Source organism: Haliotis cracherodii, unplaced genomic scaffold, assembly GCF_022045235.1.
Source record: "Haliotis cracherodii isolate W230 unplaced genomic scaffold, xgHalCrac1.p SCAF_4, whole genome shotgun sequence".
Classification (NCBI taxonomy): Eukaryota; Metazoa; Mollusca; class Gastropoda; order Lepetellida; family Haliotidae; genus Haliotis; species Haliotis cracherodii.
This window is the reverse complement of record NW_027266297.1, coordinates 38,380,250-38,394,051: the sequence shown is the minus strand read 5'-3', so window position 1 is coordinate 38,394,051 and position 13,802 is coordinate 38,380,250. Positions and strand designations below refer to the sequence as shown.

Genomic DNA, 13,802 nt, shown 5'->3' with positions numbered 1-13,802 from the left:
TAATGACAGCGAGCCGACCAGACCTTGTTCTATCCCCTTAACGCTGAGCGCCAGTCAGGGTAACAACAAGTACCATCTTTTATCGTCTTTGTCAAGACTAGTGCATCGAGCCCCTGACCTTCCGCTCTCCCGGCACACGGTCTATCCACTAGACCACGGCTGCGAACACCTCTACACAGCATTTTGAACTATGTACTTCAGCGTAGACTTCACATATCAGCAGCAACTTTCATTACTATGTGGAACTACTGTCATGGGTGGTGTGAGTTGCGATGTTAGAATATGGCAGATGACCAGTGGTCTTAAATTCGCCCATCACCTACTGATGCTAGTTCCGCATCCTGGATTACCACTGCTTATTAAGATCCTTTATCTGTCAGCATCACTCCATGCCCATTGATGTCATTAAAGCAACAAACGTTTATGACCAGTATCATTTTGGCCCGCCAACCCCACCCCCGGTCATGTATTCAATGCAAGAAACTGACGGCCGTGTTCGACTCCTAGAGCTGCCTGCCCTGATAATGTTTCTAGGTTTGTCAGCACCATTCCCGTGCTCGTGAGCTGCACCATGGTCGTACACGTCTAAGACTTGCATAACTCCGGGTATCTATCATTTTCCATGACCTCTGCGTCAGAACGACAAGCATTGCGAAGACGTTAATAATATGTTCAAGCCACTACATCATGTCGCTTAAGATACTGTGTTTATGCCATAGCTGGGCATCCACTGACAATTTGTTGTACAGTCTCATTAAATTCATTATATAATCTACATTTCAAATTTACATACTGATGCGAAATCACACATTGACGGTTTCGAGTGGGAAGTGACTGGTCCTGAGCAGCAAACAGGAAACCTTGTGTTTCACTTTTCAGGCCAGCCGACCTCATCCAAGCTAACGTTTCTGCAGGGTTGCTGACCTTCTCAACACGCTGCATATATACTCGATGCAGAGGTCGTTCAGATAGCCTCTCCTTGAAAAACTGAGTCTGGGCCGATTTGATATGTACCATGGATGGATCTCTGTGTCAAAACCACAAGACAATCATCATCATAATTATCATTTACATATTATGATAAAAAATGCATCAAGGAGGGTTTGGGTGATCCTGGCACTGTCAGACTGGTTAGGCTCACCATCAGCTCGGGGCCCTTGCCTCCTCTACACGCAGCCCATATTATGATAAAAAATGCAGCAAAGAGGGTTTGGGTGATCCTGGCACTGTCAGACTGGTTAGGTTCATCATCAGCTCAGGGCCCTTACCTCCTCTACACGCAGCCCAGACAGCGAATGGGAAGTCAAACCCACCCAGAACTTTTCGGAAAATGTGGAGACTCCCCAACACTGCAGCATTCTGTATTACCCAGATTGTCAGGAGGGCTGTATTCCTGGTAGCAAACCCGGGTACTCTCCCAATGTCAGTCAACAGATTGGGAGGTACCAAATCTAAGGCACCGAGAACAATGGGGAGCCAACTTGGTACTTGGGATGCAATCGTGACATTTCGAAAGCGAGGTCCGCATATTTGCCATGGTTTTCCTCAATCTTGTCAATCACATTAGTGTCAGAGGGGACAGAAAATTCAATGATATAAATGATTTCATTGGATTTATGAAAAAGGACAAGATCAGGTTTGTTGGCCTTAGTACGGCTGAGGCTGCATACGGGCCTATTCCAAAGGATTTTGTATTTATCATTTTCCATGACGCCCTCTACATATTACGGGTCGTACCATGGATGGACCTCTGTGTCAAAACCAAGATTAGTAGTAGTAGTAGTAGTAGTAGTATTAGTAGTAGTAACACCATCATTATCATCATGATCATTATCATTATTATCTTCTTCTTTCTTTTTTCTTTTCTTTTTTTTATTATTATTATTATCATTATTATTATTATTATTATTATTATTATTATTATTATTATTATTATCACAAACCGGGTCACAATGATAGAGTGTGTTGACATTCCCCTCTATGTTTTACTCTCTGCATTCGTCATTGTTTCAAGGGGTATCATGTCCCGCGAGAAGGTCATAGGTACATGTTCCAGTAAGCACCAGATTACCTAGTATTGATTTGGACCTGTATGTCGAAGAATCCAATCATGCATATGCACCCTCATTCTTCTTACCTGTTCAACATGCATTTGCCCATGTATCAGATCGATTAGGAGGAAAAGATCACTGCCTAGTACACTTAACCTTTCTTTTGCACATAAATCATGCTACACGAAAATACTCTATGAACTGTATGTGATACACTCAACGAGAGCAAGACCAGCTAAAGTTATCCTTTATTAATCAATATTGGGTAGTTTCTTAAAAGAAATGGCTTCATGTGCACAAGCTTAAAGGACGTAAAGGGCTCATGGAAAAGCTCAAATATATAACATATCAATTTGATGTTTTAGGTGGAATATCCCTTTAACGCTAAACTTATTCCAGCTATATGTCTTCGACCTGTAAATAATCGAATCTGTACTTCAAAATCCAGTGATTGATATTATGAGCAACGATCCATATCCTGGGGTACGATGACACGCAATGAACAAGGCACAGAGCCTCACCTAACGACCATAGCTGCATGCTTGCAGACACAAGCATTCACGTCTCACATTGTAATCACCCGATCCTCTGTGGTCTCTTACGACAAACATAGTGGTCTCTTCCAACAAGCATAGTGGTCTCTTCCAACAAACATAGTGGTCTCTTACAACAAGCATAGTGGTCTCTTACAACAAGCATAGTGGTCTCTTACGACAATCATAGTGGTCTCTTCCAACAAACATAGTGGTCTCTTACAACAATCATAGTGGTCTCTTCCAACAAGCATATTGATCTCTTACAACAAGCATATTGATCTCTTACAACAAGCATAGTGGTCTCTTACGACAATCATAGTGGTCTCTTCCAACAAGCATAGTGGTCTCTTACGACAATCATAGTGGTCTCTTCCAACAAACATAGTGGTCTCTTCCAACAAGCATATTGATCTCTTACAACAAGCATAGTGGTCTCTTACAACAAGCATCGGGGTCTCTTACGACAATCATAGTGGTCTCTTCCGACAAAAATAGTGGTCTCTTACAACAAGCATAGTGGTCTCTTACGACAAGCATAGTGGTCTCTTACGACAATCATAGTGGTCTCTTACAACAAGCATAGTGGTCTCTTTCGACAATCATAGTGGTTTCTTCCAACAAACAATTATATTCTATCATACCACGTCTCGTGGAAATATAAAGTAAATACTGATGCAACATTCCTCGCTGTTGTTGCCGGCGTCATATATTCCCTCCGTCACAGAAGAACATACTGCAACGGGTACTTATCTCATTATTAGTGCAAGGGTACAGTAATGTGTACTTAAAAAATATGATTTTTTTCGTATTCCTGGCGACAAGATGGCGACTTCTAACTCTTTCGGAATACTAGTCACTCGCGTCAAATTAAGGCTGGAGTGACGAGGAAGACGCGGGAAGCAGACTGCCACACCCCGCAGCATGCATCACACCGTCCACACCCGACGCTAACTGTGAAAATCAATGCATTGTTCCGTACCGTAGTTATTTGCCTTGTTATTTGTTGTTTCTGAGTCAGAAATATAGACAGTATACCTGATTGGGCGTTTTGACCGGTGGTCAAGCCAAGGTTGAATGTACCAATTAATCGGACAGCAGGTGTCTCAGGTAGCAGTGTTTAGCAGGTTATTGACCGGTTATACAATATGAGTACATGGTATTGGTTGGGGAGTTCTTTGTGGTATGGAGCTAATTATTGGGACAAAGTTGAACACCTACCAAGCTTGGTCTGTTTAAGCACAGACTTTATCATGTATAGCAATGATTAATGATCATTCTAATTACATAACGAACATGAATTTCACACAAAGCACTAATTACAATGTCTGGGTCTCGTTCCACAAAGTGATCTTAATGGTACGACTATATTCCCTTCTATTCGACTTCTATGTATTGTCGGAGGAAGATGTAAGATTTGACTTGTACATTATGTTCCTGTATTTGTAAAGATGAATACTTGATTTGCCTTTGCATGTGTTTGTGACTGGTGCCACCGGTAGGGCTGGATTCTCGCACCTTTTCGCGAACACCTGGTATCATAACTATTTGATAGGGATTCATAAACACATGCTTACATATGCACATACTTCATTGATCACCACCCACGGCTGACAATTAAATTCTTATCGCCCACAACCCACTGACAAACAGTGCAATGTTCTGCTTAACGGATAATGCAGAATCAATATTCGTGAAAACTTACCATCACTCTTGGTTAACACAGCCATACCATATAAGTTGCGTCAATCTGCCAGAAGAAAAACTACTTCCTGCAAATGAAACGGTGTTTGTCAAACACACAACTCGTCATGTCATGCGTACCTGAATAAATCCTCCCATCTGCGTGCACGGACCGGTGCTTTGGTTCAGAGTATGTAAATATTTACATTCGTCCTCGCCATGAAAACTGTTAGAATCAATGACATAGGCAGTATAACTTTCGTTTTACTGTTATATGAAGAGTGAGTGAGTGAGTGAGTGAGTGGTTTTACTCCGCTTCAAGCAATATACCAGCAATATCACGACGGGGGACACCAGAAATGGGCTTCACACATTGTACCCATGTCGGGAATCGAACCCGGGTCTTCGGCGTGACGAGCGAACGCTTTAACCACAATGCTACCCGACCGCCCCGTTATATGTAGACTTTTCATGATATAGTTTGTGCAATTGAAACCTCAAACGTTTTATACTGTATTTCAGGATCGGGTTTAGCATTATTCGAGACTTAATATTCTCTTCAAAACAAGAAACGCAATACGGATATTTTTGGTCATAAAGCAAAATTAGCTGACAAAGAGGTAAGAGGTGCAAAATGAATAGGTTTAATGTGTTATAGTGTCAGGGACAAATCTCCAGGATCAAAATGATCACAACAAGGACATGCAAACCATTAGTCGGGAAACACGTACGATTCGGAAAACACACCCAATGCACTAACAAAAGGGCCATGGACTGCACGTACTGCACGTGCAGCAGCATTATGAACGGTAATAAAGTGCAGGGGTTTTGATTGCCTGAAATCTGCATCAATCGAACAGTGACAGTTCAACAATATGCCAAGTTTAACAGAAGTGCAAAGAAACAACGTCATAGGCCGCTTGCAGGAAGGGGAATCCCGATCAGCTGTAGCCAGGGTTTTCAATGTAGCACACAGCACCATCACAAGGCTATGGGATCGGATTCAACAGCATGGGCCAAGGTCAGGACGACCAAGAGTAACCACCCCCGCCCAAGATCTCTACATCCGACTGCGCCACCTACGTGAAACGATGACCACAGCCACGTCAACCGCATCCCAAATACCCGAACTGCGCAGAATATCCGACGAAACCTTACGAAACCGTTTAAGAGCAGCAGGTCTACGAGCAAGACGTCCTGTTCGACGTGTCATATTGAGTCGCCAACATCCTCAACAACGACTGCATTAGTGTCGTCAACACAGGGTATGGCCTCAACTCAGATTGAGAGATGTCTGGCTCAGCAACGAATCACGATTTCTCCTCAGTCGAGGGGATGGAAGAGCACCGGCCTTCAGACGTCGGTGAGAACGTTACGCCGGAAACTGCGTACAGGAAGTGGACAGGTTTGGTTAGGGTAGCGTTATGATGTGGGCGATTATCTATCATCATGGCAGGACAGGTTTGGTCCATATTCAGGGCAATCTTACGGCTCAACGATACATCAACGAAATTCTCCTACCATACATCACGGATCACTTGGGCCTGTCTACACAAGAACAACGTTGATGTTCTACCCTGGCCCTCCAGATCCCCGGATTTGAACCCGATAGAGCACCTGTGGGATGAATTGGATAGACGGCTACGCCGACATCAACCACAACCCCACACGTTACAGCAGTTGTCTTTCACGTTGCAGGCCGCTATCCAACGGGGGACATACGCGTTATTAATGGTAGCTGACCTTCACCTTGGACTTTTCATATCTACCGATAACTGAGATGACTACAACCAACAAGTGCTCTCTCCACAGCATTTTGGCTCAATACCTTGTAGAGTTCCTCGTATAAATGTGTTTTCCTTCCTCACACAAATCTGGCTTTGCGTTTCTTTCTTCTTCTTTTTTTGAAGACTATAATAAACGTATAAATCATCATTTATTATATTTTGTCACTGTAGTACAAGTAAATCTTGTCATTGATGTCATATGAGCTGTCAAATATTCATTTTGATTACAGTGTGTGTGTGTGTATGTGTGTGTGTGTGTGTGTGTATGTATATATATATATACACATATATATTGTTAATATCTATCTATCTATCTATATATATACATACATACATACATACATACATACATACATACATATATATATATATATATATATATATATATATATATATATATATATATATATATATATATATATATATATATACACACACACTGTATACACTGTAATCACACTACACTGTAATCCCAAATATATACTGCTTATATGACATCAATGACAAGATTTACTTGTACTACAGTGACAAAATATAATAAAATGATGATGTATACGTTTATTATACTCTTCAAAAAAAGAAGAAAGAAACGCAAAGCCAGATTTGTGTGAGGAAGGAAAACACATTTATATGAGGAACTCGACAAGGTATATAAATTTATATTAACAAAGTGTAAATAACAAAGTATGTGTTTTATTTCTTATATATGGAAATTGAATACCTGTACATGAACTAGTTTGGGTTAACAATCACTACATAATCGTCTACAATCGTCGCTCGCCAGACGCCTCGTTCCGCTTTTTGTATTAACCCATTACTTCAGGCAAGGTGTTCACTTACATACATGCTACTTCCACTGCACACTCGGGAGCGGGCATTCTTAGGTCTGATGTACACAGTCCTTTTCACTGTATGTGAGCGAGTGAGTGAGTGAGTGAGTGGTGTTTGACGCCGTTAGTAGTTCAGTTATAGCACGGCGTGTCAGCTTGGTGTGGAAGGAAAGTCTCAGACGTTTACCACCGTGGGGGAATCCACGAGCACGGGTATTGTGCTGACAAACCTCAGTTCGTGTATGGTCTATATGCATGACTGAATGTTGTTTTACCGCTATAAACATTTTTAAAGCAATATCATTGTCAACGTCGCTCTCCTGCCACATTTAGCTGACACGTCGTGCTAGTACTGATATACTGTCCTCCACCCCACCCCCTACCCTACTCTCACCCAACCCGGGGGCACAGGTGTCCCAGTCATCTATGGCGCCGTGATTCGCTGTGCAGAGTTGCGTCCCTTGGGCACGCCAGAAACCTATGATTGTGGGTTTGAATTTCGGTTCGCCCCGATTATGTTTCTAGGTTTGTCAGCACCATCATACCCGTGCTCACCGAAGTGGTAAACGGGTGAGACTTGTATCACTTAGGGCTTTCCACCCACATTAAGCTGACACGCCGTGATATAACTCACTCACCCAACCCAACCCAACCCCACCCCAAACAGGCAAATGTAGTTTTGTTTGTGTATTTTGAATTGATTGCTGTAATGGTTTTCAATGGCATGTATTTAATATACCTTGATTTGTCTGGGGATCTAGCTTTTCGAAACATGATACGGATATATCAGAACCGGTTATATTCTGTGAGAAAGGCAAATTATTTGCCAAAGCGTTGACACATGTATTAGATTTACTAAACAACAGACCCGTGAAGATCCGGGGTAGAATAGGTCTTCAGCAACCCATGCTTACCGTAAAAGGCGACCATGCTTGTCGTAAGAGGCGACTAACGGGATCGGGTGGTCAGGCTCGTTGACTTGGTTGATGCATGTCATCGTGTCCCAATTGCGTGGATCGAGGCTCATGATGTCCATCACTGGATCGTCTGGTCCGGACTCGATTATGTACAGACCGCCGTCATATAGCTGGAATATTGCTGAGTGCGGCGTTAAACAAAAGACACAAAAAATGAAACAACAATCAGAATGAGTGTTGTTAAACGCCGCATATGCACATACCTCATGGCGGCCTTTAAAATAATCGATTCTGATACGTCGTACATACCGACTGAATACTATGACGGCAGATCATGAATTCAAAGCGGCCTGTTCTGAACCGGAATCGCCACGAGCGACGTTCAATATAATTGAACAATAATAATACGCTATGCAAGAAATATCAATAAACAATTGCGACGATCTTTGAAACGGGTTATTTTCTTGCAAGATCCGTGGTACACACCTTCTTCGCCAGCTCCCTGCAAGGTTAGAGTGAACTTAAGGTTAGCATTGGAAGCGCGACCACATTTCTATAGTGATGCTCCGGTGAGTCGGTGGGTGAGTGAGTGGGTGAGTGGGTGGGTGGGTGGGTGAATGAGTGAGTGAGTATGCGAGCAATGGAAGCTCAGTGAAGTAAAATAATGGTTGATAGCATACGCTATTTTGAAACATTTTTTTTGGTATTGGAGGTAAGAATGACTGACTCATTCGATTTAAAGCCGAAACTTTCCTTTTTCAGCCTAATAATTCAACAGTGTATACTAATGACTCGTGACGTCATATTCGATTACCAATTACTGTTTGAAAGCGTCAAGAGAACTGCGCACGTCGATTCAGAACGAATAACCCCTTACATCTATCAAAGCACATTAACAATACCCTGGAACTGTACTTTACTCACGCCTGGCACCGAGTGACCTGCACTGACCGGATAATGGCGGACAATGGCGGACAATAGATGTTTTTACTCTTAAATCTACCTCAATCATCTCAACATCAGGGCGGCATTGACAGCCAGTGCGGGCGGTATTATGTGGCGGTATTCTCTGAGTGGTTCATATACTCTGGAAATATATTACTGTGTAGTTTCTGACGTCTGGTTAAATCTGACCACGTGGTCCAACACAAACGCCGTGACATCAGCCATGTCGGGGTACAAATACACAGCGCACTACAATGTTAAAGTGATCTTAATGTTTGATTTCGAACCGCGACCGCATTTCTAGATTGTATACTCTGGCGAGTGATTGTTGTTTAATCCCAAGGCATGTATCCAGCTTATACCACGACAGTAAAGTATAGGTTAGAGCTGTTAAATCTATGGCCAACATTCAAAGAACCGTAGCACCTTATACATTGTTTTGATAACCGTATTTAAATAGTTATTCATGAGTGAGATAGTTGGTTAATGCAGGACATTTCCCTCAACCCAGACCGTGAACTATAGCCAGCGGCCTTTCCCTTTCGCCGCCGCCACGGAATGGAATAACCAGTCTCCAAACTTTTGACTCTTAAAGTCCCCCTAAACACCCCTCTGTTCCTGATGGCCTTTCAAGATTAACTTTGTACACTTGTGCGTTTCGATCATGCATTGTTTATAGAGTGATGCGCGATATAAGTTGCATATTATTATTATTATTATTATTATTATTATTATTATTATTCTAATATACAGATCAATATAAAAAATGCAGCAAAGAGGGTTTTTGTGATTTTGTCTCGTTAGGCTCATCCTGAGCTCAGCGCCCTTCCCTCCTCTACACGCAACTTTTCGAAATTGTAAAACATATTTGTTTTTTTCTAATAGTTGTATGATAATAATGAACAAACTCCGAACACATTACAAGCGGTAATGAACTGTGACAGTGGATGATATGACCGCCAACGATCTTGAAGGACGACAAGGGTAAGATGGCAATCTCTATGTTGACGTTTTTGGATCAGTAGTGCGTAATACCGCCACGATATATCAAACATTCATTCACTCGACGATTTGAGGGAGTCTTTCCCACTCCTCTAGAACCACCTGACCAAGTTCAGTGATAGTGATGCCACCCCACACCATAACCGATCCACCACCAAATTTGTCATGAGGTTGACATTGGCTTGACGTTCTTTTCGACGTCGCCAGACACAGCCACGCCTATCAAGGAAGCGCAAAGTGAATCGGAACTTGAAAACATGACACGTGACCAGCGACGATACCCCGGTTTCGACGTTGTGTACGCCATTGACGTCTGTTGGCAATGTGACGATTTGTAGGGGGCGGCCGTCGAGCATGGAGATGAGCTGAATGTAGACTATTTCTAATCTTCTGACCCGTAACTCGTACTCCAGTAGCCTGATGAAAATTTGCTGCGATTTGATTCGCCGTTGAGTTCGATTTCGAAAAGATTTTCGCTGTGCCGATTTGTGTCCCTTGGGCACGCCAGAAACCAACGATCGTGGGTTCGAATCCCGGTTCTCGCTGGTTATGAATGTAGGTTTGTCAACACCATACCCGTGATTGTGGTTTTCACCAAAGTTGTAAATGTTTAAGACCTGTATCACTTTCCTTCCATATGAAGCTGACACGACCTGATATAACTGGAATACTAAAGAGGCGTTGACTCACTCACTCACTCACTCAGCTACAAATTACTGACATCTGGACTCCACCGCGGCCAACCCAGCATGTGTCATTCATTTCATATATTTCATTTCATGTCAAATGCAATTTGTGGTCAATTTATAGGTTCAAATATGAGAGCACCCGTGAAGATCCCGGGGTAGAATAGGTCTTCAGCAACCCATGCTAGTCGTAAAAGGCGACTATGCTTGTCGTAAGACAACTAACGGGATCGGTTGGTCAGGCTCGCTGACTTGGTTCATGCATGTCACCGTATCCCAATTGCGTGGATCGATGCTCATGCTGCAAATCACTGGATTGTTTGGTCCAGACTCGATTATTTACAGACGCCGTCATATAGCTGGAATATTACTGAGTGCAACAAACAAATACTCAAATCATTCGTTGTTATTTGTCTGTTTCCGCTAATCCTGATAGTTCCGGAAGGACGTGATGGTTTACCACGGACATGTTTGTTAGAACGGATGATGGAAGGGCAAGGATCATACTTCATGCAATTTGTTTCCCTGACAAACAGTCCCGGACAGATTGATTTATTTGAAAGTGTTAGTGTTTTTTGTACCCGACAACTTTAAAATAATCAGCATATATAAGCAATTATTTCATATTTCATAAAGGAAGCCCCACAATTTTGATCATTATTTGAAAACTGCCCTCTTCTATTGACGATATTGGACTATGAAAATCATGAAAGACGCTAGATTGACATCAAGTTAAAGTACGTAGTTACTGTTGACCCATCTAGTTAAAGTACGTAGTTACTATTGACCCATCTAGTTAAAGTACGTAGTTACTGTTTACCCATCTAGTTAAAGGGCGTGGCTACTGTTTACCCATCTACTTAAAGGGCGTGGCTATATGGCCTCATAATTCATAATTCTGCATCCATTATCTAGACTGAAAATGGCGCAATATCGCACCATTCCATTATTGTGATCAAAACCTCATTCTGTATGATTCAAATTCAGTAATGATGAAGAAATAACTAAATATAATATTATTGTGTCCCTGTATGCTTTAGGGGTCCTGGGCAGCCTCCGTGGTCCAGTGGTAGAGCATCCGCCCACACACACACACAGGCGCGCGCGCTATATAAGTGCAGTAATCTTGGATATGTAGCTATGTAGTATATGACTTTTTATACTCTTTCGAAAGCTACATGTAGTATATGTACATGTAGCTTTCGAAAGAGTATAAAAAAAGTCATGGCTACAGTAGTATTAATGAGGTCTATCAGCCTTGCTCTCTCGTCATTTGCTATATATCAAATTCCAAGTGCTATACACACCAGTCTTCAGCAACCAATGCTTGTCGTAAGTGGCGACTAACGGAACCGGGTGGTCAGGCTCGCTGACTTGGTTCATGCATGTCATCGTATCTCCAGACTCGATTATTTACAAACAGCAGTCATATAGCTGGAGTATTGCCGAATGCTGCGTTAAACAACAAACGAAAACGACAACGAAAACTCGGCTGGGAGCACTGGTCAAGAGCAGTTTTACTCATTGTAACTGAATTGAATCAAACCCGAATCTGCGCCATGGTGAGCCAACGCTTCAACCACTAGACTAAGCAATGTGCGCACCAGCCACACATTGGAAGCTACTCAAAGGGTTTTTCTTCTTTTTGTTTTAAATTTGTAAAAATGTTTTTTGTTTAAAAAATGTTTTGTCCTAACATTGTAGACATAGCGAACAGAAACATTTCGTTGGATCTAAAAGCGCAACCCCTGGGCAGGCATAACGATAACAATAATAACGATAAGAGGCTTATCAAACGCAATAATTCACACAATAGACAGGCATGATCACTGACGTTGTCACCACGGTCGATTACTGGGGAGTAAATAGCCCCACCTTTATGTGAGGCGTTAGAAGGATTTCCATTAATATTACCATCGCAATCAAATAATAATGTAAATTACCACGTTCTGGAAGTGGTTTCATTATTGTCGGGCTCTGCGGTATATATTGTTCGTATACACAATCAATTGACACACTACTTCGCATTTGCTTATTGGACATTAACACTACCGGGCTTGTAAATATTAAACATCAACGCCGGAGAATAACCCGTCTCGTTTAGCCGACTGAACAGATTTCATTGGGCAGTGGCAGTGGCAGTTATATCAAAGGATCACTGAAAATCAGACTTTTATGTCAGTTTCATTGTGGGAACTTTGGCAGAGAGTATAGTCTTTGAGAAGTTGAAAGTTTGATTTGGGGTTTAGTGGGATGGCTGGGTTGTTTGTTAGAGGCAGATTATTTATTTATTTATTTATTGAAAATGAGAGAGAAAATATATGTTTGTTTGGGGTAGATCATTTATTTATTTATTTATTTATTTATTTATTTATTTATTTTTTGAAAATGAGAGAGAAAATATATGTATCATATTTTTGGAGGGGGTGTACATATTTCAGAACACTCAGTACGCCCAGTGAACATTGTTCTCTCACCTAAACGTACATTTCAGGTTAAGACCGGTAAACAGTAGTGTTATTGATTTTATAAATTAGTTATTGAACACAAACTGCTACTGTCTGCTCTCGCCAGGCTAATGTATCTGTTGATACAGACAACACTTATACAGATAATTCACGTGCAACCTTACCATACTTTGGTCACGTGGTGTCTGAAATATAAATATTTTCAAGAACTTTCATCTTTATAAACAATTCGTTGCTGGCTGTGCAGTGCCGATGTCGTACATTCCAGCGATCAATTAAGTTGTTTCGATTTTGTCGCACATAATAAGATTTACACAGATTTAAATGTTTAAGGTCAAGTGTGTGCTTACGTTTCACCTGGTCTTCCGATAAAACAAAGACGCAAATCGTTAGCCTATCGTCCAGTTACCTTACCATTTCTGGGGAGATGGTGTGGGTCCTACACCAAACATCGATTTTCCGATCACGAACTCGTTACGGAGAACAAATCTACCTTATCGTTAATGAAAGTACTGACGTCATTTGTTCTGAAGATTTTTACGACATTCATTCGAGAACGCCTGTCAGTATTTACGACGGTTTACGACATCCATTAACCGTTTCTGTGATGTTGCGATAGGAGTTTTATAACCGTTGTGGCGACTATGTCCAGATTCTGATCAATTTGTAGACACGTTGCTACTACATTATTTGAATGCTTGACATTGCATTGGAACAGTAACCACGCGTGGATTCTGTAAACATACAAATACCAACTGGCATGTCGAACACGTCTTGTCGCGGGATACGTTTACGGGAGAACAGTTCGTAACTTAAGCTGTAATAATATACCTCACAACACGTGATATCGGATTATTCTGCATCGTAACGATCAGTCACGTGAGTAGATATTTACATTCA

General features: G+C 41.7%; 1 protein-coding gene across 1 annotated transcript in view; it reads left to right on the top strand.

Moving 5' to 3' along the window:
* Positions 1 to 13,802, top strand: part of LOC139480443 (probable 3',5'-cyclic phosphodiesterase pde-5) — a 108,713-nt gene that overhangs the window by 660 nt on the left and 94,251 nt on the right. The gene's annotated exons all lie outside the window — the stretch shown is intronic.